This window comes from Myripristis murdjan, chromosome 3, assembly GCF_902150065.1.
Source record: "Myripristis murdjan chromosome 3, fMyrMur1.1, whole genome shotgun sequence".
NCBI lineage: Eukaryota > Metazoa > Chordata > Actinopteri > Holocentriformes > Holocentridae > Myripristis > Myripristis murdjan.
In genome coordinates, this window is record NC_043982.1 from 15,536,058 (window position 1) to 15,561,542 (window position 25,485).

Consider the following 25,485-nt stretch of genomic DNA (forward strand, 5'->3'; position numbering starts at 1 on the left):
AAGAAGTCTGGAAATGAAAGCTTGTAGGACGAGTAGTATTCAGCAGGGGGCGCCCTACTGCAATGAAGGAGTTGGGCTTTACCTTCCACAGCATCAAACCCAAGTATTGTCTATCCTCTGGGATGAAAGGCTCTGTTACTATAATATAAATAGATGAATAAAAAGAAAAATAAATAATGCTAAATAATAGCTGAGCCACTGCATAAATTCATTATAGAATGTATTCTTCATATTGGACGTCATGTTACTCCCATACTCTGTAAATTACATCTAGCAGCATTCATGCATGTACAGGAGGCAAGGTCGTCTCTAAATCCCATTAGGCATTCACCTCAGCTTGCACTGGAGGTGATGGATAATGTATGAAATGACACGTGGTGGGACTCATTCTCACACTGGCTCCCTTATTATATAATGTAATCTGAGTAAATATTATCAGTCAGGGAGCTGCATAATAATTATGCATTTGGAAGGATTATCAGCTTATAAAAAGCTCTTGTTGTCATAACATGGGAGTGCCAACCTTGCATCAGCATCAGAAATCATAGGAATGACGAGGGATGAATTGCATTTTTAAACAAAAATCTATTTCAACATTTACAAATAAGGCTGGACATACTCATTAAGAAGTATTCCTTGTTACATGAGGATTTGTTTTGATTTAAGCCCCTTGGACAGCTCTGGCTGAAACCATTCAGTCTAGAATATGTCCAGAAATATAAAACTGAGTAATAAATTGCATAAAACATTTTGTGGGCCTGCACATTGGAAAAATATTTGCATTCTTGTCAGCACAGACATGAATAGTCAATGGCCTTTTTGCCTTACTGGACACTCAAAATACATGGGCTGTGGAAAGACTTGAGACTTTAGGTGCATATACATGACACATCTTCCCCCGTTTTATGTATTTATTCATGGTATGTGAAAAATGCATAGAAATTGAATGTGACTGATTGTGCTTGATTTCTATTCAATTTTAATGGGAGCATGTCACTGAACTGTACTGCAGATATTGGCTGTCTTCTTTTTCGTGTATTTTAATGTAAAACACTTCACTTCATTGTAAAGCACACATCCTATGTAAGAGAGGTGCACTATAAGCAAAGTTCATCATTACAGGTTATTATTAATATTAACGCGATACACTGGCGAGAGACGAACTTCAGTCATAACATTAGTCTATCATCCATGGGGAAAAGGCGTTACTTTTGATATGTTTCCCTTGAAACAGTGATTTGTTTTCATCAGAGTCACAGCCTGCGTTACTCTGTCGGGACACCCCGTTACCTCCGCTGGCCCGGGACAGGACAAAGGCACGGGACAGCAGGCTGCTCGGCTGCCCCGGTCCTTCCCAGGGCAGGCAGCGCGGTTACCCGGATGTACGTTAAGGTAAGACGGCGTGCAGCTGCCAGTTTTGAAGATGTAACGGACGAGTAACGTAACGAGCCGCGTAACGGACCTCCAGTCGGCGAATTCACCACGTAACTCTCTGAAATGCGTAGCGAGTGGTGAGTAATTGATTACTTTTTCAGGTAACGGGCTCGCTAACACTCCTCGGGTGGGGTTACACTTCTGTTTTCCGTCCAGGCAGGCAGACAACTGCAGTGGGGTCGTTTTTTTTATTCACGTTCCGGGGCCGCGCCATCAGGCTGTGTGCTCTGTAGGCTTTTCTCTCGGTGAAACACACCGAGGGATGCGCGACCAGCCAGCACCATCCTTCGCAAATCTCGGCAGGAGGTGACTCGATCGGCATATGAAATCCTCCGGGTAAGATAACCGCTTAACATATTTTGCGATGCGATTCACCGGCAAACAAAGATCAGTCCCGTTCCGCTCAGGGAAGAGGCTGTGTTCCTCCTCCGAGGCATCTGGAGGAGCGCTAGGATGCTGATCTAGCCCAGCCAGTGCATTTTGTCCTCAGCATCACTGCTGACAGAAGGTTATCTTTCTCTGGAAATGTTTCAAGCTTTAGCCCTAATTTGTTCCCGGCTAACTTGGACAAGGACAGGGGGACGTTTGCAAGTGACTGCACACCTAATTCTGCATTTTGTAATTTATCTATGTTGCAGCCTAGTCTACGCCTAAAATTATCGATCACAGTTTTAGTACAATAGGCCTACGCGGTGTCTTATGGATGAGGAAGGACATTAACATTTTTTAAATTGTCCTTTAATGGTCCAATTCCTTTCCACGCCTCATTTTATTAAACGATATCCCAAGCCTATTGCGCCCTATTCCGGAGTTCCTCTTGATATCGATATCAGCGTACTTTTAGTTATAATAGATTTTAATGAAATGTGGACAAGGATCAAATCTCACTTATTGGCTCCCAAAGAGAATAGCTTATCCTGTAGCATCCCGCATATTCAAGTATCATGGTAATGACTGCAAGGCTTGAAGTTGAGAAGTGTGTGAGTAAGCCAGGCTAAGAATACACACTCCTGCATCAAAGTCCACCAGAGCCTCTGACAATAATGGTTTCCAGAAGGGCTGAACAATATGGCAAAAAATTGCCATTTTAATTTGATTCACGATTTAAGTAGGAATGATAATTTTTGTAATAAAATTTTCGTCTTCACTTAAAAAGCTATTAAAATGATGTGTGATTTTTGCTTTGGGCTGAACCAAACTGACATTTTACTTTTATCAATAAACTGCCACTCCAGCTATAAGGCTGTTGTACTTGGTTATATTGTGATTTTGATAATATTTTGATGAATTGTTCAGCCCTAGTTCCCAGTTGTTTAAGACAGAAATCTAGCTTTGGTGTGGTGAATGATGGTGTATATGGTAGCCCATGTAGCCTATGTGAATCTGCTTGGTGGACCGATTTGTATTCCCTTATTGTCTGCTGTGTACCACCCCGTTCCAGTGCTGGCCATAGGGGAGGGCAGTCGCTGACAGGCGTTACGTCTGTCTGAGCATTGTTCAGTGGGAGCAGGGGACAGGCTGATGGGCTCGTGTTTTGTCAGAGCGCTCTGTTTTGCGTCCCAGAATGTTACATCCTTAGCGTCTGTCCACATCAAGTCATGCAGAATGCATCTCAATAGCCATCCTCCACTTGTGTGATATCCGTCTAACCCCGTGGGCTCTGTGGTGTTTACAAGCTCTGTTTTGTTGGCTTTCCTAACAATAGGGATAACGTCCCCTGTGAGTCGACTCTGGCCCCTGCGGTGGAATATATGGTACATCTTGCCAGCGCCAACAGCATGAGGCGAATCATCACAGAGACGTAGAGTTGTGTGTGAATGAGAGAAAGGGTGTTAAAGTGCTGTAAAACCCCTGTGCAACAAAGAGGAGGAGCTCACAAAGAGGTTAAGACAGTGGGACTAGATGGAGAAAGGGGCATGTACAGTGGTGAGTGAGGAGCAGAGATAGACAGAGGGAGAACAATAGCTGTGGTGGAGCCAAGGAGGAGAGTGAGTGATGACCAACACTATAACAGAGGATGAGGGCAGATAGAGGAGAGTGATGCATGGCTATTAGAGAAAGTGAGGAGCCCCCGGGGAGCCATAAGGGAAACATATAGGGCCTTGGAGAATGGACACAGCAGGTGGACTTGGTGCTACATTGAGAGGACAGATAGACGCCTCAGCCCACGGTGCCAACTTCCTACTCCCTCCCTCTAGGAGCCTCTTATTTCTCACATCTCTTCACGCCTTTCCCTTTTTCACTGTCACTACCTTTCCCTCTCCAGTGTCCTCTTGTACCTCACTCACTCCCCTGCTTTCTCTCATCATCTCTTGTCTCTCCCCCATGCACCCTCAGCCCCACAAAGCAGGCTGGGGACAGTTTTATGTGTGGCACCTGTGCTGAAGGACAAACACACTGACCCCGCAGCCTGCTGGGATCTTATTCATGCTGCAGCAGTACGATCCTAAATTGGAAGCTGGTCGAGGAGGCAGAAAATGCCAACAGCTACGACAGGACAATAACCTTGTGTTCCATGGCTTTAACTAGCCGAGACGATAATGATTATTGGGACATCTGTTGTTAAAGTCATTAGCCTGATAAAGGCACTTGATCTAAATGCACTTGTTTGTTGGTTCAGCGAAACAAAAATATCCCATTCATTATAAGCCTGAAGATGAGCACGTCTCAGTAGTGGAGTCTGCAGTGTCACATAGGAATCAGAAGTGTAATGTGTTGTGTTAAATTTTCATTTTTTTCATCTTAGTTGAAGGATGACATGTTGCTTTGTGGATTGGGAAAACTTGCCAACTTGTTGGGATAGTGAAACCTTTTCAGAAACATTGGACATTGTCAAAAATACATTGTCATCAAGCTGAAAATACAGCTGCTTCTCTTAGTTCTTGAAAAGTTAACATTTAATAGACAAGGTTATCTTGTTAGGACCCGATTCTTTTGTTGAATGCCCAAGGACAGACCGGAGTCAATCTTCAGCTCTCAGATATAATATTTATTTGGTCACATGTAAAGCAAAGCAGCGCTGGTCTCAGTGTGACAGAGCTCTCGCAGGATCTCAGTCAGAATGAGTGTCGATATCAGGAAATGATACACATTTATGTTCTTGGGCTTGGGCCTGCCCCGTACATAGGTTGGACTTTAAACGCAATCGAGAATAATTGGCCAACCACTGTCCATGCCTTGATCTCGGAATGTGTGATGCTATGTGTATGTATGTTGATTGGGCGTGTATCTAATGCAATAGACCTAACAAATAAGATAGAGAAAATATGTCTGGTTCCAGCTTTGTTTACCTTCTGCTAACAGTCAAGCTGTTCTGAATAACACAAGAAGCATTGAACTTGAACATACATTGGATACTGCAAGAGACATGAACTATAAGGCCAATTATAACAATCTCCTGTCACTAACAATATGTAATAGTTCAAACTAGCTTTTTGCCTGCAAGTCATGGATTTCACATACCAAGGATTTATGCTCCCTGTGCTTCTTGTGCCATATGCATACCGTTGACATGGATAGAGTCACAACATTACTATGCTGTTGTACCCTATGGCAAAAATAAAACATTACAAGATAAGTACAGCTATACGGTAGATGTAGATATTCATGTTGCATGAAGTTATGTTTAAAAGCCAAATCAAACAAGCTGAGGCTTTTGTAAGGCTGAATGGTACTGCGCTGTTATTATAAAAGACTGTAATAGAGGAGTATTGTGTGCACAGTTAGCATAAGCAGCTAGTAATGTTCTTTAAACACCGGATGTAGGATGTAGACTAAAGGGTGAGCTGTCAAATACACAGCAGTAAACAGAGATGTGGTAAGGAATTTCTAATGAGTGGGGCTGCTATAATCACACCTAAGAGCTGCAGCCTGCCTGCTGACATTACAGTTTAATCTTCTGGCTTCCGACTAATATTTATTTATTTCTTATTATTCTTATTTTAAATAGTGGCAATTTACATTAGAATAGGGTTTTATAGCCATATTTTTTATTCAGCTGCTCTGTTGACTTCTGGTGTGTAGGTGTAGGGGGTCACCAGATGTTTTTACCCTTGCTTAACAATTCAGACTGATAATTTTCAGTGGAAAATTGTGTTGAAGCTGATTAAACTGTGTATTATTAGGAGGATCAGAAAGGTATTTTTGGGTCTGCAAAGCATGGGCAGGCTGCAGTATAATGTATCCTGATCACATACACAGTAAGTTGCATTAAAAACCTGCTGTGGAAAGATGTTCAACAGGATGACCACATACCAAAATGGAAACCCAAAGATTCTCTCCATCTGGTAAAACTGGAGGTTCAAGGAAAGGCCACTATGTAACATTATTTGGCTGATCCTGCATGCCTTTGGTTGGAAAAAAATAACGTGTTAACGGTGTTCTGAATGCATTGTAAGGATTTTGATTTTGTAGTCCTTAGGTTGGCCAAAGTTTTTTTTTTTTTTTAATCTAAGACATTAAACTGGGGACAATTGAGTGCTCATCCCAAGGGGAAATAATTTTCTAGTCTACGTATGGGTTTGATTACTACCTCAAAAGTTAGTCAGGGCTGCAAGGATAATTGACTCACAACACACCAGATGATGCTGCTCCTCCTAATAACTCTCTACTATCCATATTCAATTTGCAACTCATCTACAAAGTCAGCCTTTCCTTGTTCTGATCTGCATTCATTGAACATGGCACACATACTGGAGTGATTGTGCATATTTTTATATTCATGTGTTGTGACACTGGTTTTGTAAATTTATCTAGTGAGGTTTGATGAAGGACTGACTAATTGTGGACTAATAGTGTAAACAAAGCTTTTAGGTCCTGAAGCTGCTAAGTCAGCTTTTGTGGCCTAGCACTTGACATTGCCCTAGTATCACACAAACAAATATCATGGCCATATCAATGTTACTGAAGCTGTTTTGACAGCCCTGTCTCACTGGACTAAAACACACACAGACACAGACACACAGAAACACACATAAACAAACAGACACACTCCAGTTCACTTGACTTGCGTGTCTTTTGGTTGTGGGAGGAAACTCGTGCCAACACGGGGAGAGCAAGCAAACCTCACATGGAAAAGACCAGCGCCAAGATCTCACTGGATACTATTGATCTGAAATGGTTTGACAGGCACTTGAGAATCCAGACTGTCAAACACTTAACTCTCCAGAAAATGTTGCTGAACTGTTTTACACTCAGAGATAAAGAAGATGTTAGAAGAAGATGCTAAAGAAAATGTGGATAATTCCAGGTCACTGTCTGTAAATCAGTGTGGCATTGTTTTAACTTTTTGTATTTCATCATTTCTGACAGTTTGTGTGAATGTGAGACAGTCTTTGAGCTACCGATTGGTTGTTTTTTTTTTCCTGAGGGAGTAAGAAACCTTGGAGTCTTGGGATGGATCGAGTAGACACTTTTTTGATGTGAGTAGTATCAGTCAGATCAGAAACAGAGTGAAAGCCAGAGATTAGCCAGCAAGCTAAGTTCCAAAGTGTGTGTCAGCTGTCTCTGCTATAACATCTTCCTTTTCTGTCAATCTTACCATCTTTCTTGCCAATAACTTCTCTGTCTTCTACTCCTCTTGCCATGCTTTAAGACCCACCATTGGATGAGGACAGAGTCTCCCGAAACACATCAAACACTTATCTTTATTCCCTTGACATTCTTCAGAGCATCACGTCAGTGACCTGCACCTCCAGGCAGTCAATATGGAAGCGGTGGGTTGCTGGGGCATGAAGAGGTCTGTGCAAGTGCAGTGGGCTGACAGCTTCCAGATACCAGATGGATGTGTCGTTCACACTTTGCTGAGTGTTCAGCAATGACACTGTGCTAAGGCATTAAGTCCTGTATGAAGGCCAAGGCTGCATGATCCTGAGGCGCACAGGTCCTCCAGGCACACACGACTTTAGTGGCCGATGCACGAAGCATTTCTTACGCCGTCCCCTACTTGACAAACCTGTTACAGACTTCATCCTTCACTTATACCCCCTTTTCCAGCACAGGAACCATCCCTGAAACAAAGGAACTCTTTGGATGAACCAGAACCCCTTAGTCCTGTTTCCACCAGAGGAACCAGTCACTCTGTTTGCCCCGGGGGTCGAGCTCCTGGGTCCCAAAATGTTTTTTTGCAACCAAGGCACTACATGTACATGCTCCTGGGGGCGTCCAAGTGGAGTACTAGACATCCTTGATTGGTATGATGCAAGCAGTGCACAAAAGTCTTCTTGCATCTATTTATGAAAAGATCGCTCTATCGAGATTGACTGGCACTTATTTGAGAGAAAAACATACAGTTCATCTATGTTTGCGTCAGCATGCCTTGTCACAGTTGATCTTCATTGCTCTATATGGAAGCAGTTTCCTCTTTCAGGGCTCCAGATGGGGACTGAAATGGTCACCAATGCACCTAACTTTTTATTTTTTTAATTTTATTTTTTTCCTGCCAGTCACCAGTGGCAAAAATTAAATAAAACTGTAAAGGCCTGCACAGTGGCAGGCTTTAATTCTGTGCTGAACTCCTCTGCGTCTGCCTGCCTTGCTGCACTCTGGCTTGCACTCCTGTACTGTCCTGCCCTGTCCGCAGTGACTGACAGGGATGCACAGAGGAAGCAAGTAAATTGCAGAAGAGGACAGAACAGATTAATGTAACGTTTCATTGGGTAGTATAATTAGTTAATGTTGAGTGAATGTTAAGTTTATTAATGGAGTTGAAGTAAGTATTTTCATCTTAATTTTAAACTCAGCAGCTGAAACTCGCCCCACTGCTGCGACAGGCAACACACATTACGTTGTAAGCTAACTGCAAGGAAGCAAGGAACATAGACAACTGACAGGAAAATGTAACAGCCAAAGAAAAAATAACCAACTTTTCCTCACTCCCTTCCTGTCCGAACACCGCCGCTTCTACATGAGCTGACTGAGGTTCAGTCGTCTCAGCCGGACTCAGTACACAGTCAGATGATAGTGAAGTGCACTAGTGTGTCTCCTGCACCTGTGGCTCTCCAGCCTGCAAGGCAGTCAACTTGTCTGGTGTCGCTGGTTATGTTCTGACAAAGGAAAAATGCAGTGCAACATTTGCAGTGTTCAAATTTCTATTATTTATTTTGTTATTGTTATTTATTGTACTGCTATTATTACTTATAGAGTGCAGAAGACACTGCAGACAATGGGAGGCAGGGCAGAGAACAGCATACACCACAGCTAGGGGAGAGAAAAGGCAGTGTGAGGCCCTTAGAGAACCGTGAAGCACATATAAAGTAAGTGTGCAATGTGATATTCTGAATTTCATATTTGACAGGTGAAGAGATTTTGGCTGCCTAAAAAATGTATTTGGCCCCTAAATATTTTGGGTCTAGGAGCTAGTGGCTCTTAAAGATTTTCTGTTTTTTGTCTGGAGCCCTGTCTTTTCAGCTCCTGCTTTTCTAGCATCCTCAATCTCATTTTTGACCTCATCACGGCCTTGACATCAATATTTTATCAGTATTTCTGAGCTTAGGGTACTCGCTTTGCTCCCAGAGCTCTCTTTCAAGAGCTGGACCCAGGAAGCTTAGCCATTTTGGTAGAAAAGGTGCATTACAATACCTGATCTCACCACATGCATCCTATTAAACATCTACAAAACATACCTTTAGAAGTCTCTGTTCTCATATGATGCCTGCTGCCAGTGACTGGAATGAGCTGCAAAGATACAGGAAAACTCAATGTATTTTCTCTCAAAACCTCTGCTGCAGGCCATCCTGGTGACTCAAGGTTAATACCCTACTTTTATATAATGTGATATTAAAAATTACTTTAGAGAGCGCATAGAGACTAGAGTCACAGTTTACAGTACTGTATTGAGTTCAAATACGTAGCCACTCAATCAGAGTTGAGTCTCTGATGGCCTTGCAGTAGACTTGTCTTTTGTGGAGGCAGTAAAGTCAGGGCTGCCTCTCATCTAGGTTTGTGCTGTTGAATTTGTCAGTGTCATGGGCTTTTCTCCATTTTACAACCAGCAGCTAGTTAGAAAACTGGTTAGAACAGAGTGCAGATGACAGCAGTGTGCACTCCAACTGGGAATGATTGAGTCTCTAAAAGAGTTTCCTTTTGTTTTGGACCTGGCAGGTGGTCAGAACCAGAACCATCTAATGTCACGGCCCATTTCTTTCCCCAGTCTGCTGCAGCATGATGATTAACTACCTCTTGATTTAAACTAATGTGTTGGTATATCAGATGTGCCAAGGCTATCTTATTATCTCTTGTAAAGTCTGTTGTTTTCTCGACTGTTGATCTGCTGTTTGCTGCTGTTGTCTGTTTGCGAATTATGATTCTTGGTGTCTTGTCTTCCCACCTCCATTCTCCTCAACTCTCAAAAAACTACTTTTATAGACAACAAACAGGTTCTTAACTGGCCTGTCTGGATAAATCAGAGTTAAGGAAATAATTTGAAAGATGTAAACTTAGATAAATAAAATGTGCACGCACATCCCGTCATCTGTCCTTGTGACAGCTGCATATAATTCCCTGGTTTAATGTCCAAATGTGCCGATTAAAGTGAAGACTCTCTATGAAAGATATAGTTTTAACTGCAGATAATTTTTCTCTATAGTGGTGGTGTCCCCTAGAATCAGCGAGCATCATTTCACCTCTCCCTGTGGCATTGGCGTGCAAATGAACTCAAATCAATTTCGCTCTGACACTGAGAATCAGGCCACATTTGAGGAAAGAAAGAAAGAAGGATAGAGAGAAAGAGAGAAAGAGGAGAAGCCTGCCTTGTCACACACTGCACCATGAGAGAGACAGAAACCCATTCATAGCTGCATTAATCATGGGTGGCAGTAAAGAATAGCTCTGAGGCGACACCCAGAGAGAGAGAAACCCATTGAAACAAGCTTATTTTATAACTGGATGTGCATCAGTGATCTACATTAGTCTGCAGTGTATTTAGCTTTCCCTTCATAATTACTTTGTGCGTGCTAAGTGGGGTAAGCCAGAGTCAAAAACATTTGACGAATTACCACACCCTGTTATTTAACTTTCATATATCACAGTTTCTGTAAGCTCCTCTTTATGGGGTGTGATGAGTAGTTTAATTAGATGCTTGTCCAGAGTCAAACAAATCAATGGAAACAGTGAGTAAGCCCTGTTAAATACTGGAGTTTTGTGACTTTCATGATACTGCTCAGTACAGCACGAGCTTCAGTCTATCATAAATATAACCTATAAATAGAAACCCAGATACTGGAGATAGATATTTTTGACATGTTCATTAGGCAGTACACATTTTTACTTGTAAACACACATGCACACACACGCACGCACGTACACACACACACACACACAGACTATTCACTGAGCAAATGTAAAGCAAATGGCTCTATTAAGTTCAGTTAGTCTTCTCTCATTTTGTTGTTCACTGGGGTGTCCATTTGGCAAGCAGCCATTTTCTGTCCTCATGTACTTCTTCAGAAAGACTCAATTATCTTTCCAGATTGACAGAGCAGGCCTTCGTACTTTTAGTCATTCAGTTTCACCTTATGCCGCCACGGTTGATTTTTACTGTTTAATGCTCAGGTTACAGTTATAGGCTGTTTTTTTTTTTTTTTTTTTTTTTTTTTTTTTTTTTTTTACATTTTAATCAATTAGGGATGTTGTGTTTTCCTGAATCACACCTCAGCACACAACAACACAGAAACATATCTAATTGTGTTTATAGATGCTTCCCTCTCATTGGTGCTGTTTCTTATAATATCGTATTCATCATCAATTTGCCTTTCTAGCTCTCTGCATATTTCTTTTCCACAGCCCTCCATGTGGATTTGCGGTCTGTGTGTGTGTGTGTGTGTGTGTGTGTGTGTGTGTGTGTGTGTGTGTTAGGAAGGAATGATATGGTACCAAACAAATCATATTGGAATAAATTGAACAGATATTGCAATTGCAATGATGATTCACTATTTTAGGAATGATCATTTTTGCTTGATAATTTTCATTTTCTCTGGAAAAGTTGTTAAAATGATGATGGTGTGATTTTTTTTTTTTTTACTGGAGTCTGTACCAAACAAAAACATCTGAAACATCTAAAAAACACAGTTTGTAGGCCAGGGTGTCTCTGATCATACATCATACTTTTATTAAAAAAAAATTGCGGCAAAATTTTTAGGTGGATGCAAAAGAACAGTGGAGAGGCAGCCATTCAGATCTGTGGGTACTAATCAGGAAACCGTTATTCTAAGGAGTTTTTATAGAGGTTGGCTTTTTAGTTAGTTTTTTTTTTTTTTTAATATAGTTTTTTTTAGCTGTGTTTGTGTGTGTGTGATAATACAAGTGGGTCTATTTTGGTGCAGGTGTATGTGTGTGTGACCTTGATGTACCCGTTATACCAACCCTCCTGCTGTGTTGCAAGTCACAAGATGACTCCCCTCCCTCGGGAAGCCTTCAGTTATGTCATTACTCAGGTTGAGAATGCATTCACTAAGCCAGCTCATTAGCCGCAGCATTTGTTTGAAGAACAGCATAACATTAGCATTTAGATGTGCAGAGAGCCTCACCTGCTGCTGTCACTGCCGGGCTGCACAGACAAACTCACATCTGGTAAATTTCCCTCTCCACAACGAGAGATTGCTGCTCGTCACAGAAACAACAGCGTCTGTAGATGCAGAGGTAAACATGATTTCAAGTAAAATGCAACGTGCTGTTGTCATTCAGGCATGACGAGCGTGAACTGGAGCCCGGCTTCTGGGACACTATGGGTGTAGCCACTCATGTTTCATCTTTGACAGCACAGATGATTGTTAATCAGTTGTGTGATGGAGATGATGTAGAGCAACCAGACGGCAGCTTGATCTATAGTGTCAGTGTTATCTAGAGAGGAAGAGGAAGAGAGAAGACCACAAGGAGGAAGAGAGTAACATGACAAAGGAGATGAGAAGAAGAGGGCAAAGAGGGATTTTTAATTTTATCTGTAGAGGCAGGTATAATATTAAATCCCTTATTTTTTTATTGTTTAAATCTCTTTTTTTCCCCATAGATTTTATTCGTGTCTGTGGTGTCGAACATGAGGTTTTCCAAGTGGGTGACAGGCATCCCCAGGACAGCTTAGGGGAGACTCAGAGACAAGGCGTAAAATGAATTTCATGAAGAATTTCTAATTAACAGATAAGTTATTAAAAGGTGATAATGCTGTATGATAACCTAAATGTTTGTTATTTGGTTAAAGGGATAGTTCAAACATAGTTTGGGGGAATTTTACTCGGTTTTTTTTCTACTTTACCAGAGTTTTTATTTTAATGTTTTTGTGTTCAGTGTCAGCTCATGTCAAACAGCAATATTTGGCTATCTTAGCTCAATTGTTGAATGTCCACGGGATCAAACAGTGGTTTCATGATAACAGGAACATCCAGAAATTGATCTGAGCTAAGGGGAGGCACTTTTTCTTATAGCTGAAAATAGTTGACTTGTGGTATTGAAATACCGACTCAGTTCTTGGCCCTGATAAGCTGTAAGCATCTCATTGCAATGTTGCAGTATTTCTCTTTCTCATCTCTATTTTTATCGCTTCGCACACATTGTTGTATTTTATAGAGATAAGATATTGATTTACTGGGATGGATGTTTCCCAGTCAAGCTTATTTTCTTGAAAATGATTTTGGAATGAGAGCATTATGTAGCAAGACATTGGAAATATGTGGATGTCTCCTCTGAGTCTACAGCATCATTTTTAGTGTAGAAATGTTGAGACAACTCAACCTGGACTGAGGAAGCATTGCGCGGTCTATTTGTTACGACCAAATATTTCAGCTGGCTATAGAGCAATAAGTCTTCATGTAATTACACCACCCAGCCCCCACTCACTCCCTTCACCCCTTTAAAGCGGCTGTATACTTGCTGCAGAAACAAATTTGGGCAGGTTTGTATAAAAAAAAAAAATGTTTGTGGAAAAAACAAAGTTCCACATGAGCTTGTTGGCTGAACTGGCTGTTTTTTTTTTGCACACAAGCCCCCACGGTTTGGCTGTGATTGGTCCAAAATATCACATGACATGATTGTGCTGTTTTGCAGAAAAGCTTCTCCTTTCTTCCTCCAGTTTGTTGCCTTTGTTCTCATCTTCTTTCAGCCCTCAGTAGAGTAAAAGGACTTCTAAATCCTCAATTTCCCTGTGCCTTCTGTCGCTTTCACTATAGCGGTTGTTGGTGTTCTCAGTGTTTTGGTTGCCTCTATTTCCCTGGGTTACAGTTGCGTCTTTAATACCCATGTGCCCCCTACTGTTTTCCTGAGTGTAAAAAAAAGAACACAACAAGGCCACGGTGAATACAGTGAAAGTTGTAGCTTGATATTTGAAGGTGTTTCTGTTTCAGTCTGGTTCGACTTTGTTGTTTGTATGCCGCCGCTTTTCCACAGCCAGGCAAACAGCCATAGTAATTGCCTTTTTAGTCCCTGGACAGCTCATCAACATTAACCCTCTGGCAGAAGCCTGGGTGTTAAGGTTGTCAGTGGAGACAGTCGAACATGGACTGATGTGCAGATATCCTTTTATGCCATCATGCTGTAAAGTGTAATGCTGAAGGATGTGAAAAAATGTGACACATCAGAACCTCGGTCACACATCAAAGGCCAGACTCTGCAGGGGCCTTAACATCTCTTGCCCACACCTTTCTCTTTGTTCTGGTGCGTTGTTATGTAGGCCAGCTTTCTATTGCTATTATTCACCCACCTCATAGGAAAAAGTATCTTCTCAGTGGAGCATGTTGATCTGCAGTGTCTATTAAAGGAGAAATGTACCTGAAAACCCTTTAACACTGTTAAAAAGCAGCTTGTGTACCTTACATTTCTGGGCCCGTTTTACTGTTTGGTGGTGTATTTTTCTCATTCCTGTGAATAACTAGCCAAATGCACATGATGTGATCACACAGAGAGATATGTCCCATGCAGCTACAGTGGAGTTTGATGGGAGAGAAATGTTCAGATATTAAAGCATCAGTTTGAACATCACATTTTGGTATGATTCCCTTTGAATCAAAGAGCAAGGACTGCTTTCAGTGCTCACCATTTTGCACTGTTTAACTATCGTACCAGTGAATAAAACATCAAAGAGGAGGCAGAGATACCATTTTCTCCACCAACAACAGTCTCAACAGATCTGAATACAGTGAAGCCACAAGGCATGTTTTTTGAATAATGGACACAACTCCCACCTTTTGTCGACTGAAAATTGTCTTGCTTTCTTGCTGTCATGTGCTATTTTTTTTTCTCTCTCCACCTACTACACCTACTGGATGCAACAAGTTAGGCATATTCCCAGGGGGTGGTCTTTCTGGCAATATAGGAAATCACTAACTGAGTTAAGGTAAGAGGAGGCAGCATCACTGAAACTGCCTGAATCAGAAAAACACCAAAGAACTCCATCCACACTTGACATCACTAACTGGAAGGGCTGCCACCGACCAGTGGTTTTCCTAGTCGACTAGTGACTGTTAGTTCAAGCCATTAGTCGACAAGTTGTCACACATATATGATATTAACTTAATTTTATATATATATATATATATATATATATATATATATATATAGGTGAATAGGTGAATCTTTGCCTTCAGAGTTTTTTAGTCGTCTTCTTGAAGTCATTCTTTATCCTCTCAAAATTATCCCACACTTTGGATTTCCTGCCTAAGAGTCTAACAGCCGCAGGGACCAGTGTCAGCACTTCCTGTGTCTGTTGTTTCAAATTAAAAGCCTTGTAGTGTTGATCCAGCCATATACTAGGCTACGTTTTCACCTAGTCTTGTTAACGACAGGGCTCGGCTCCCAAATGGAGTGGGGTTTTTTTTTTCCCTGTAATTACCTGGCCAGTGAAAACTATCATTGAATAATGTTTGCTTGACAATTAGGGGGCAGACCTACTAATTGATGATTCCAGCTAAAACCTCCGCCTGGTGATTTCACTGATTAGGCCTCCATGGCACATGGTTTGCTGCATGTGGTAGGTGATCAATTGTAAATCATTTGATTTTCAGTAGTATTGACTGAACGCTTCCTATTGAAGGACACCTATTCCCATCTTATTCTTAAAGTTAATTCAGGCAAACATCAGATTGACCCTTTCTCCCTCCTCCATTATTTTTGTTGTTTGTGAGTCGATTTCAGGCACCGCTGTTTTTTTTTTTTTTCCCTGAAGCATTGCTGTGGTTTGGAATTACAATGAATGAGTATCAGTACAAGAGTTGACAGGTCTAGTGGGCTGATGGGATTGTTTTAATGAGTGCCTTCACACGTACATCAATATCCTGTCGTTATTCAGGAGACACAAGTATGGTGGTATTGAGCTCACACATGTAAACATTATATTCTGTGCACAATAACCAAAATAATCTGTCATTCCTGGTGTAAGAATGCCACATTAAATACTGGGGATATGTTGACATTAGCCTGATCACTGAGTAATGTATGTTTATTCTTATTTTTCTATTGTACCTGCTGTAGAAGGTGCTCTGTATTCTTTTACACAGGAACATTTGCAGCACAATACAAAATACAAATAAACAGCTTATGTACAATAAGACCTCAATCGGGATGTAATCCTGGCTATTATCTCTTATGCTTTGTGCATGTTAAAGCTCTCAGTGACAGGAAAGAAATGCAGAGCTTTACTTTGGAAGACTATGAGGGTTTCAGGAATTATTTTCAACTTACACAGCTGCCACTGATTCCTCATAAAGCATTGCAGTGCGGTACCAGCAGCTAACAATGGAGATAAAATCAGTAGACAGTAAAAGTGGTGGTGTTTCCGCTTAACTGCAGCGCTGCAGACTCACAGGTACACACCCCTCTGCAGACACCCAGGATGAAAGTGTGCTGACTGATGTGTTTGGGGAAGCTGACACCAAAGAAAGGCAAAGCTGTGGGATTTTATTGTCATAGGCAGTAACTTAATCAAAGAAAGCTTTGGTTATGATTATGATAGCGGCGGCATTTTTGGGTTAGAAGAAGTTAAAGCACAGTGAGACAGCCCCTCTTATGTGTTTCCTTTGTGTTTGATGCAGTAAGAAAGATGAGAGAAAGACAATGAAAGGAACATAGAGAACTCTGGTAGGGCTCCAGTCCTAGATCAGGAGAGAAATAAGGGACCTTTCGCACTGTACAAGATACAAGAACTAGAACAAGTGGAAGCAAAGAGATACTGACACTAGATCTGGTTCTAGTTATCTTTTTGTGTTTCTACCAACTTCAGGGGAAACAGTAATGCTTGTAGTGACGACAGGTAAAACTGCCCGACATCATTCAATTGAGCGATATTTACCGATATAACTTTCTTTTCCTTCCCTCAAGCTCCTGTTCAATCTCATCTTCTGACCACATGACAATGTGAGCTTGGAGCTGGTCATGTTTTTCTCCATTTGGTCTCTTCAAGCTCTCGACAGCAAACAACAAAATGATTATAGTTCAACATGAATTTAAACATTGCAGCTACTGGCTCTAATGGATAAATGAGTAACCAGTCAGTGATAAACTGTGTAGTAGTCCTGCCCTCAGGGTCCTGTTGGTTCCTGTTAGTCCCACATTGAACAGGGACCAAAAAAAAAACAACTGGAACTGGACCCTTGGCAAATGAAGAATCCAAGTTCCTGATTTTTAGTGACAAAGTAGGTTTGATAACACTGCAGTGGAAAGTGCCCCTAAGAACTTTTTGCGGTAGTGTTTAGATGTAACAGGATAGGCTTACTAATGAGTAAGGCTAGTGTTATATAGAAACTGAAAATTTTGTTCTTAATAAAATTCATAATGAAATTGGCTTACAAAAACAAAGTAACTGTAATCGGATGTAGTTGAAGTTACTATACTCCTGGAATAATGACCACATCATTCATAAATATATTGTCAAGAAGGATCAATCCACTAAACTATGTTGCGATGCTCTTGTAGTTTTGCCATTTTTCAGCAGAGAGCCCCATCCGGTTTCGGTAGCAACATGTTTTAGCTATAGCAGCAAGCCAAGGAGAGACACCTCCACAACTGTCAGGCACTGGCAAGTAGGGAGGAGGTACTGGAACCCATAAAATGCATCATTTCAACTACAATGATTGGTTAATCACACAGTTAAAGTACTTATTTAAAGATTGACTGCTCATCAGCATCATACTGCTGACTGAAATCTGGGAGAAGGCAAGGCTACATATAAATGTGCAGCAGTAGATCAGATGATAATGTTGCATGCCTGGAGCAATGTGGGAATTCAACAAAAAAATCTAGTAAAGAGGTGTGAAAATTCATAACTATAGTAAATGTTCACAATAATTGAACTCTATTTTTATGCTAAGTAGATACTACTCAGTAAATCAAAGTGTGTGTGTGTGTGTGTGTGTGTGTGTGTGTGGGGTGGGGTGGGGTGGGGGTGGGGGAATCTCATGTAGGCCTACCACAAGTCAGACTTGATGGTGCACTGGCATATCAGGGGTAAATCTCTGATGACTGACAGTGACTGACTGACCTGATTTTAGCTCCCGATGTCCACATCTTGGACCGTGGGAAAAACAGAGTAAGTTAAAATCTGAGTAAAAGCCTATTTGGAGTTACCTTCCTACCACATAATTAGCCCCACTGGACACCTTTTGTGGGAGTAGAATCACAATGAAAATGATGCAATCACTTATTTAATGGCTGTAACGCTTCCTTTAGCTGCATTAACCTTTAAAAAAAAAAACTCCTGCATATATACATAAAGAATTACATTACTGTAATGTACATTATTGAAATGAATCGTCGGAAGCTACCGCTGTAAACAGAACAGTTGTTGGTGCTCTCCCTCAAGACCTATTTTAAATAGCTGAGCAACTGAAAACTACATTAGCATCCCTTCTGTTCTTTCCTACAGCGCAAATAGACCTAACATCCTAAATTGGGCACATTTTGAGGAAGTTAAAAGGGGTAAACAACATTTTGTCTAGTTGTTTTTCTTTTTTGGTTTTTCCTTCGTTTCTTTTTCTTTTTCTTTTTTTTTTTTTTTACTTTATTTATCATAATTGCATATCTTTGAGCCATCCCCTGTTACTGCATCACAGACACAAGTGGGTTGAGTAATCCACCCAACCCAGAACAAAACTGGTGCACTGCCTACAGTGTAACTTCTCGCTAAAGCACTGCATCAAAGGCTTTCAAATAGCTTCTGATTTGGGTTTAAGCAGCATTTCGGGGGTCAGGAAAGAGGTCCCACCACTCAGCAAGGAGCTCTAAACAACCCGAGGTCCCACATGCTGAAATTGGCTGCCTCTGTGGTGGCCTCTCAGCCCCGGGTGAGTTGAGGCTGGTTGGAGAATCTTAATGAGAGAATTAATAGAGGCAGGATGGAAGCGAATCAATAATGAGTTTGAAATAACAGCATGAGCTCTGGTGTCAGTCTTAAATGTACTACTCTATCATTACCCTGCCTGATGCGAAGGCTTCAACAACAGGGTGAGAATTATTTAACAGATTCAGTTCAGCTCACACAAGTCGGTGATGCGATTTCATAATTATTATTTCAATTATTATAATTATAATTCATATTTTTTTTTTTTTTTGAACAATTCAAATTTATTCTAAGTTATAAACCGCAATTCAAATTTGAACATTTTGATTCAGTACTTCTGGAATGTACTGAAGGCAGACAACACAGTTTCTCTGAAAAAAAAAAAAAAAGAACTGAGAAAAAAGTTTGAATTTCTGTTATTACTACTAAGTCTTTTTTGTGAACGATTCAATTCAAAGCCAGAGTCAGAGAGATTAATCCTTTTTTTTTTTTAAGCAGATCAATGCAGCTGAATTGACAAAATTTCTAACTGATGCATCAATGCAGTGAGTGAACCGTTAACACTCTTAAATTCAGAAAACAATTTTAATCAAGATCAGTCTGAATATTGGTACCATACAAGACGTGTATATATGTATGTCCTGTAATTTTTAACTGCATTATAAATAGGTGGCTCCCAGAATAAAACTGGAAATTGGGGCTTCCCAGTTATACCATTAACAGCCAGGGGGCATGGCTATCTTTGATCTGCCTTAAAGCCCTCTCATTTCTTCCCGCAGTCCATGTCTTGGTGCTTAAGGTTTATAATTCAGGGAAGAGAGCTCAATGATTGCACAGGGATGCGAGGTCACACTAGCATGGCAGGGAGCAACCTTGTAAAATGTTGATGGGGTGTAAAATGCCAGGGACCAGCTTATGTAAGGCTTTAAATTGAGCGGTGTGCTGAGAGAAATAGGAGAGAAGGGAGGGAGGACGGAGATCAATGAGGATACATTTCCTCGCAGAGATATACTCTGCTGAGCTGGGATGCTGCAGGGGAATGGGATTCTGCAGGTGTGTGTCTGTGTGTGTGTGTGTGTGTGTCGTCTGTGCCATTCTGTTTGTCAGTGTGTTTGCATGCGTGTGCACACATATACTGTATTTGACACTGATGTCAGGAAGTCATTCTAACCAACATGGCTGCTGTAAGCAGGTGCTGTATTCTGTGAAAAAAAGTGGAGTGATTGTTGTATAGTGTGCTGGTACTACAGCTGAACCTGAAATTCCCTAGTCAGATCAGATACAGCTGGTCAATACAACAATTTGACTGTTCGTAGTTTATTATATGATGATTTGTTTGGTTAATTAATTAAGTTTTTGATTTATTTTATAGTCTTTGTGGCACTATAAAATAAAATGCACTGGCACAAGATTCAATGTTGATAGACCACATTAATGATAACCAAAGCAATTATAATTAAATGCATCAGTCATACAAACATATTTGAGCATTTAAAATCCATAAAAAAATATTTAGATAGCCGCATAAAGATTTTAATTGCTGAACAATTTGAAATAATAATACTCTAAACAAATAAGCTACATTAAACAATTTTACATGCAGTTTTGCAGGAAAATTACCTCCCACAATGTGAGAGTTGTCACTGTGCGTCTTTCCAACATAAAGTTTACAGACACCTTGTTGTTATTTGTTTTAGATTTTCAAAATTTCTGTATGTGCCTGAGAATGGGCTCCTCTGCCCTCCTCTCCCTCACTGCTTCGACTCAGATTTCAGATCAGTCACTGCAGTCAGCACTGCAGCGAATGAAAAAGTTCAAGCAGCTTACCTTGTAGCTGAGAGCCTGTAGCTTCACCATGTTTTCGAACTGGATGTCAGATACAATCCAAGAAATCCAACAAGAGCCTTGTGAGACTTTCAGTTTTGTACAAGCGCTCTACCATGAGCTTAGAAGCAGGACTGCCTCTGTTTACAAACAAAGTTTAAGCTCTTAACACCCTCTAGTGGCCAGAAATCACTTTGTGCAGCTTTAGGTCCCTAGGATTTTTAGTCATAGTGACATACAGTATGTATATGTTCAACGGCTATTGAATTTCTTTCAAAAAGATAGGAATATTAGAGGTGGCAGTGTATGTGTGAGCCTCTTGCTCTGTCCACTATGTGTCACCATGATCATGAGGGTGTTACATTTTATTGTAGTATTGCAATGCGCATTGTCTTAAGAAAAAAAAAAGGAAAGAAACGATGAATGCCCAACTCAGACTTAAATCAGCTGCAGGGGGTCTATGATAGATGATTAGAGATGTTGATCATCAGGGGGCAGCTCTAGATGGCACATTTTCCTCAGAAGTTTTAGAAATGTATTTGGTGTTCACTTGACACTTATTTCTTCCTCTTCAGCGTGTGACTGCTATTCCCAGTGTAGCTCGCAGTCTTGGTGTCTTATCTCCCGGTGAGAGAGTCACTACAGGTACTAATGGAGCAACAGACTTGCTGGCAGAGAACAGATCAGATAGCAGCTATATCCTCCTCAGCTGAGCTCTCTGCATTATGTGCCAGCATAGGCCCTATTGCCTGGATCCAGAACCAAGAAATACTCCTTTCCTTGAAAATCTACTTTAAAGTTGATCAGATGACCATGATGTAAATGTTCGTTTTTGAGGGAGTAAAAGCTTACGAGCACTGACCCTTTGATTTGACTCTAATTTGTATGCCTGAGGCTGCTGGCCCGTGCATATGTGTACCAACCAGAGCAAAACAAGTAGTCATTACTTCATTGGTTAAAGACAATCTACGACGTAAAAGGAACACACTATTTCCTCTTTTTCCTACTGTGATTCAGATGAGGCGTTACCAGCACTAGTCTTACTCCAGTGTGTTCAGTCGAAAGATACATGCTAACATGTTTAAGCACAATACTAGGATGTCGGTGGAAGCGACTGGCCCAGCGAATACACCTTCCAACGTCATCAAAAGATAGCTCTGAATGTATCTGCTGTTATAACACCTAAGATCTTGTTTTTATGTTTTCATTTTTACTCGTCATAAATGTGCAAGATGTATCAGTTAAAGGACGCGCCGGAGGGTGTACTTTTCCTCATCCCACAGGAATTACACCAGTCACCCCTGTAAACATCCTATTGTGCTGCGTTACATGTTAGTATGTGGCCTGTCGCTTTCTTTGCACTGAATGCACTGCAATGAAACTGGTGTCTATCGACTCATCTGGATCATGATAAGAAAAATGGAAGGCTGACCCCCCCACCCAAAAAAAAGCTGTGCTCCTTGAATTCAGGAAAACAAACACAAAGACAGCAGCACTAGACAATATGAACAAAAATGAGCAGTTCGTGGGGCTCGATCTTGCTTGTATTATTATTCAGTACCTGTTTCCACAGTTGCTTCAATTTCTACAAGGATACCGGGCAGTACTGGGCATGAGGATACACAATACCTAGATGAAGATTTATAGATTGCAGGAAACTCATGTAGCTGATCTTTCTAAATGTTTTGTCCTTTGAGTTTGTTGTGGGTGTGATCTGCCAAGTGGTTATGCTGCATTCACATGGAATCCGGTAAACGGCAGACAGCAAACCAGATGTTATTGTTGTGGATGAGAGCAGGACGGCAAAATCAGACGATGCCAGGACATTATGCTGACAACAGAAACGGCAGGCAAAGTAAAAATTATTTAACTTTTTTGTCATCCACTGCGACAGAATTAACGCTGGATGTTCCGAAGCACTTTGCAAAACAGAAAATATGATCGATTTGGACAATGAAAAGATGATGATCCAGGTGGAAAACCTAAATTATATGACCAGCGTCTGACGTCCTATGGAGGTATGAACACTTAACGATATGAATTACCAGTCTGTGATGGACTGGTGACCTGTCCAGGGTGTTCCCCCTGTTGTCTGCCCAGTGAGTGCTGGGATAGCCTCCAGCACTCCCTGTGACCCTTACGAGGATAAGCGGTTTGGAAAATGAATGAATGAATGAATTACTAGTATTATTTCATAGAAATACATAAAACAAACACAAAACAATTTTGTAGAGCATAATTCTTTTCTGCAAATAATACGTCACCATAGCAACCCATCGCCCCGTAGTGTTTTTTGCCGTCCTGCCGCCTCCATCATGCGTTTGTTGTTTTTCCCTTGCAGTATTGCCAACTGCCGTTTACCGTCTCCCAGATTCCATGTGAACGCACCATTAGTCTCTGAGACTGTGTAGCTGCAGTGTGCTGCAGTGTTAGATGGGCCTGTGGGACCAACATAAGCCTCAGGGCTGTATGCAAGAAGGAAAAGGGGAGCTGTGGAGAAATATAGCGGTGACTGAATGGGAGAGACACTGTCATTGTAACTCTGTCTAACACAGTCTGTATGTGTGTATGTAATAAATGTATTTATAACGCAATAATAATAATAGTGTATGTGACCCCAGAGCTAAGTGCTGGCAAAGTTAAGAAAAGTAAAATCTTGATTATTGTTTGTTTTTTTGACAGCAAATTGTTGCAGAAGTATTTTCTCAGTTCTTGGAGAGGAGGTGCTAAAGTTGCTGTTTTCGGTCCTAACAAGGGGTGTGTTCTCTGTAACAAACTCAGGCACTCGTCTCCTCTCCATCTCTTCATCAAGCTCTCTGTTCCCCTGGGAGACTGTGTCAGCGGATGCCGATCACTAGCAGATCAAACAACCATTTTCTCCTCTTTTTCTGCCTCTCATCCAACATGTGGCCAGAGTTCAGAGGATTAATCTCCACTGAGGATCCAAGAGTATTTCAGTTGTTCAAAGCTCTTGCTTAGAGTCAGCTCTTTGTAAAGCATAGTTCTATTAATCATCGACAATTTGTTGAATTGTCAGGTGAAAGAAGCTTTGCATGCCATGCTATGGGTATGTTCATTTTGCACTTCATAGTAAATCACATCCATCCATCTATCCATTTTGTGCCACTTATCTAGGATTGAGGGTCCAGGGTCACTGTGGTGGCACGCTGAGCAGACCAGCCCAGATATTCCTTTCCCAGACCACATCCACCAGCTCCTCCTTGGGATCCCAAGGCGTTCCAAGGCCACCTGGGATATATAATCCCCCAGCGTGCCCTGGGTCTGCCCCAGGGTCTCCTCCGAGTTGGTCATGCCCGGAACACCTCCACAGGGAGGCCCTGGGAGGCATCCTAACTAGATGCCCAAACCACCTCAACTGGCTCCTTTTAATGCGGAAGAGCAATGGCTTTACTCCAACTCCTCCCAGGTGTCTTAGCTCTTCACACAATGCCTAAGGGTAAGCCCAGCCACCCTGCAGAGGAAACTAATTTCCGCTGCTTGTATCCATGTTCTCATTCTTTTAGTTGTTCAGAGCTTGTGACCATAGGTGAGGATTGGAACAAAGATCGACCAGTAAATTGAGAGCTTTTCCTTCAGGCTCAACTCTCTTCACCCCAACAGTCTGGTACAATGACGACAACTACCATTTTCCCACAGAGAACCATGACCTTGGACTTGGAGGTAGTGAACTTACAAACAGCCCCAATGCGTGTTGGAGGCTATAGCTTGTTGAGGCCAACAGAACCACATCATTTGCAAAGAGCAGAGACACATTGCTGAGGTCACTATACTGGACACCCTCCACCCCCTGACTGCGCCTTGAAATCCCGTCGATGAAAATCACAAACAGAATTGGAAATGAGGTACAGCCTTGGCAGAGTTCAGCACCCACTTGGAACGAGGCTGACTTCATGCCAAGAATGCAAGCACGGCTCTCACTGCGGTTATACAAGGATGTACAGGTTATACAGGCTCACAGCAGTGAACCTGGCACCCTGCACTCCTGCAGTACCCCCCACAGGACACCCCACTGAACATGATCGAAAGCCTTCTCCAGATCCACAAAATACATGTACACTGGATTGGCTGACTCCCATGATCCCCTCAGCATCAGTGCAAAGGTGAAGGGATGGGCCACTGGTCCACAAATAGGACACAATCTGAGGTTTGGCTGGAGTCTCTTTCCCAGCTCTCTGGGGTAAACTTGGCCACTGTGGAGGCTGGGAAAACATAACATGCATTTATGTTGTCTTTTTTACTGCAACTGTGCATTGAGATTTAGGGAATTTATACTTTAAAAAAAAAAAAAAAAAAAAACTAGTAAAACAGTATTTCACTACGATAGTTATATTTTGCAAAGTAATCAACAGTTCACATGCATGTCGAACTGTGGGGGGTGGTCCATACTGATCAACTATATTAGACCGCTACCAGGCTGTAGGATCACATCCAACAAAACCAGACCCATATCTCTTTGAAAGAAAATTTGTTTATGTCTAATATTCTGGTGCATGTATTATCATTTACATTCCATATTTAGGGACATTGTCTACAACAGCGAGTGATAAATCAGTTCCGAAGGACATTAGAGCCACAGAAAAATTATGTTTCTACTCACAGAGGCTTGTACACACGTGCTATCTTCAGCTCCTGGAAATAGCAAGATTATGACATTCTGCTTTGTCGCAGCTCTTGTCATTCACATGTTAGCTGTGAACAGTCACACTAGGCATGTAGTCGAAGCATAGCTTTTTTAATTTTTTTTTTTTTTTTTAAACTGCATAAATTTGATTTTTTAGCTGTGTTAATTCTGTGGTGTCTAACAGTCCTTGCCTGGGCTTGTCTGGGCCTGTCCTTGAGCTGTTATACCCAGCTTGTACGTTCTGTTGTAAATATCAAAGTTATGAACAAAATCTTAATGTGTGATAGATACCATGTCTTACATTGATAGTGCTACAATGTTTAGCATCACA

At 41.4% G+C, this 25,485-nt stretch overlaps 1 protein-coding gene across 3 annotated transcripts in view; it reads left to right on the plus strand.

The window, feature by feature from the left end:
* Positions 1-1,414: 1,414 nt before the first annotated feature.
* Positions 1,415-25,485, plus strand: part of apba2b (amyloid beta (A4) precursor protein-binding, family A, member 2b) — a 95,034-nt gene continuing 70,963 nt past the window's right edge. For 2 of the 3 annotated variants that reach the window (XM_030045319.1, XM_030045321.1), the window contains exons 1-2: positions 1,415-1,511; positions 1,595-1,770. The gene's annotated coding sequence lies outside the window, so the exon portion shown is untranslated. The remainder of the gene's footprint in view (positions 1,512-1,594; positions 1,771-25,485) is intronic. The other variant, XM_030045320.1, reaches the window with a different exon arrangement.